The sequence below is a fragment of the Vespula vulgaris genome, chromosome 22 (assembly GCF_905475345.1).
Source record: "Vespula vulgaris chromosome 22, iyVesVulg1.1, whole genome shotgun sequence".
Classification (NCBI taxonomy): domain Eukaryota; kingdom Metazoa; phylum Arthropoda; class Insecta; order Hymenoptera; family Vespidae; genus Vespula; species Vespula vulgaris.
Window position 1 is genome coordinate 3,871,338 of NC_066607.1, and position 3,727 is coordinate 3,875,064.

General features: G+C 43.7%; 1 non-coding gene across 1 annotated transcript; it reads right to left on the reverse strand.

The window, feature by feature from the left end:
- Positions 1-2,680: 2,680 nt before the first annotated feature.
- On the reverse strand, positions 2,681-2,752 carry Trnam-cau (transfer RNA methionine (anticodon CAU)). Its single transcript has one exon. It is a non-coding gene; the product is annotated as a tRNA-Met (tRNA).
- Between the last annotated feature and the right edge of the window lie 975 nt (positions 2,753-3,727).

Genomic DNA, 3,727 nt, shown 5'->3' on the forward strand with positions numbered 1-3,727 from the left:
TTTCGTCGAGTCTTAATTACCAAGCACGTGCTTTACACAGGCCAGGGCATCCTACGTTTCTTTTCTACTCATTTGCGAGCTCTCTTCGATCCTTCACGGTTCCCCGATGAAGCGAAAAGTTTCGTGGGTCCGTTGCCCGAGGGATGTCGTAGAAAGAGAGAGAGAGAGAGAGAGAGAGAGAAGAAAGAGAAAAGAGAAAGGTAACGCAAAGGTCCGGCTATCAGATATACGGAAACAAAGGTCGGAAGAACCTCGACTGAATTCCATGAGTGGGTCCTCCCTCAAAGAGGCAAGAAAGGTAGATGCTATCCTTTGCTCGTTGTCGCATCGTCCAGGAGGGTGGTAGCGATGCCAGCGATGATGGCTAGCGACGACGCGACGTTGCTAGCCGGTACCTCCTGCTACCGGACACTTTTCATTAGCTTCTCTTTTGTTCTATGGATATTGCTTTCACGACTCCACTTTCATTTAGCCACGAAAAAGAGAAGAAGGATTATACTTCTTGAAAGAATCGCCGAACCGTTCAAAGACGGATGAACAAGAAAGCCGGGGTTCCGATCGTCCGACCTCTTGTTTCACGAGGAGAAACAAAATCTAGCGACGTTCTTGAATCTTCTTAGATCTTTTTCTTTTTGATCTTTAAAGCTTTTAAATATCTTCGAATCGACAACAACGTTCCAATCGATGAAACGAGTATCGACTAAACTTTTGCCAATTATGCTAAAAATTATTGCGTTTTTAACGTTGAAAAGATTTTACAAATAATCGTCAAACTATTATATCACGCATTTTATATCGCAAGTAAATGAAGATCCGAAGTGACACATCGGTGTACGCGTAATTAGAGAAAATTTCTACGAGTAGAGACAAAATTATTGGGATGGAGGTAGCCATGCGGAAAACGTGCGGGAGAGTACTGCTCGTGAGAGTGAGGGAGAGAGAGAGAGAATCGATGGAAGCTATCGGACACGAGAGAGCGATGAAGATAAAGGGTGGTCGGAGGGAAGCAAACGGGAAAGAGGAGGAATACGGAAGGGATTTTAATGTACTTACTTGAAAGTAATGGAGGAGTTTGCTCGGCGGACACGTCGTTCGCTGTAGGAAAAACAAGCAGTACGCCTGACAAAACAGAGCGCGGCTATGCGCTTTATTTACTCGCTTCATTGTTTGAGTTTTTTAATGCATCTCGTGTATATATGTGTATATACGTATATATGTATATATATAAACGGAGAAAAGGGAGGAGAGAGAGAGAGAGAGAAAGAGACAGAATGACGAAGGGTGTGCTCGCCCAGTTATGTGTACCGAAGGTTTCAGCTCGTTGGGGATGGCTCTCGATCAATCATATTTTTTAGGAGACACCAAGCAAGTTAGGTAAGTAAGTACATAGAATGCACCGATGACAAAGAAAGGCAGAGCGATCGCGGGACCAATCTGCTACGAGTAGATTTTTCTATGGACAACGAAGTAGTAACAAAAATTGTTGCATCGGGCAAGAGCCAGCCATGCATCTTCTGAAATTTGCTCGACACGGGTTGATTACTCGGTGTACTCTTTTTATCGATTGTTTCTGGTTAGGAAAGATAACACAATGTACATATCCACGTACTATCTTTACCGGGATATTCGTGTTTTTGTCCTTTACTCTCTCTCTCTCTCTCTCTCTCGGACATCGTTCTTCCTTCGTAGGATCAAGAAATAGGGAATGAAGGCGGAGCTTGCGTCATTTTCGTAACAAGTCCGATTCAAAGCGATCGAAGGAAAGCTTTCTTATCTATCTCGTATCAAGAGATGATTATTATTACAATTTCCGCGCTAATAATCAGAGGCACACGTTCGTATACGTGTATGTACATGTATCTCCATGAATCTCCTACGTAATGCCTTTGAAGCGAGTGCTTTGACGGGGGCGGCACGCGGACAAGGCACGCGGACGGAGCACGAGGACGAAGCACGCGTACGAGACACAATTGTCAAGTCGGTGAGACGCGAAGGGTGAGTAGAATATCTGCGTGAGAGCGTGCTGGTGCGGGTATCGATTCGAGCAAAGGGGTTGCATCCTCTCGAGATCTATTTACGGTCTCTCTCTCTCTCTCCCTCCCACTTCATTGTCCCACGCGTGTGCGTCTTTTCGATCTCGAGCCTTCGTCGTCGCCTTTAACGTCATCGACCTCCTCGACGTCGTCCTAATCGGTAAAAGGGTCGGTAAGCGGAACGCGTCTACCAGTTGGTCTAATTTACGTGCAGCACGTTCCAACGTTTCAATTTGCCTTCGCACCGAGGATTATTGCCCCGCGAGGAATCGCCTTATGATTTCGACAAGATTCGATCGAATCGTTTAAAGATATCACTCGAACGAGATTCTAGATTTATAATTAATATATAATAGGATTAATAATTTCGACGAATAAGTAGGACGGATTTATTGATCTCCTTGTAACGACGTTCGATATCCGTAAAAGACTTGGAATACTATCTTTTTTGACGGAGATAAGGGAAGCGATGTTTTATTTTCTTAATGATTACGACTTTGGAAAAATTTAATTTGACATTTTACACGAAAAAGAGCTACTCGATAAAGATAGATAACGAGAACCTTGAAAGAAATTTGCAAAAATAAAGAGAGAATTATTTTCCCTATCCGCGCGATCTCGCTACGGATAGGTTTTTCTTTTTCCCTTAGCAGAGCGTGGTTTCGATCCACGGACCTCTGGGTTATGGGCCCAGCACGCTTCCACTGCGCCACTCTGCTTCGATGACGTGAACCTTCAAAGTCCTTTACTCGACGTCCGTCGTAAATATGACGGATGCTTATTTACGTTTTTATTTTCTCGTCTGTGACCGTATCTGCGAAAGCTTCTTAAGTACGGACGACGGATCGTTGCATAAATTGAAGATCCTTCGCTAGAGACAAACTCGTTTCTCCTTCTTCGTCTTTCTTTTATTTGCATTTAATGGAAGAAAAAAAGGGAAAAAGGGGAGGGGTGGGAGAGAGAGAGAGAGAAAGAAGGATTACGTGTCTAGATTCTCTTTATACCGCCTAAAATATCCGCTTTCACGTCAAAGTTTTGCAAGAATCATGAGTCTAAAGCAAGAGGCATCGAGGAAGTTTACGAGCTATCCTCTCTCCTTTCATTCCCTCCGTCCCTCCTTACCGAAACTCTTGGGGAGCTTAGATTTACGTAAATATTCAAAAAGTTTTATATTTTAATTAAACCATCGATGGGGTGAGAACCAAGTTGAAAGTATGGTTACATATTTGAAAGAGTAGATTTTGTAATTCCCATATATTATAGATTTAGGGGAGGATTCCTTACCCGGCTGCTTAGTTACTCGAAAATTACATCGAAGTGCGTCTTAATCGTTTGTCGGACCAGTCGCGAACTCGTTGAAAAGTCAATGGATAATGAAGTGCCGTCTGCTTTATCGGAAACATTGGGATGAAAGAATGAACGTAAGGAGATTGTTCTTTTCGTGCGGAAGGAGACTTTTCTGGTGGGAAATACTTAACTTCTTACGGGGACTGGCGGGAAGGGACGGAGCGACGAAGACACCCGGATTGCTCGATGGTAATTCGTGTACATCGTTTTGAGAAACTCGGCTCTACTCTTTTATCGGATTAAATGCACTTCAGAGCGGATGGGGAACAATGGTCGTCGACGTTATTCGACTTTTTCAGCTCGCTCGTCTTCTTTCTTCGTTTTGCACACTCGTCCGAATCATGGCA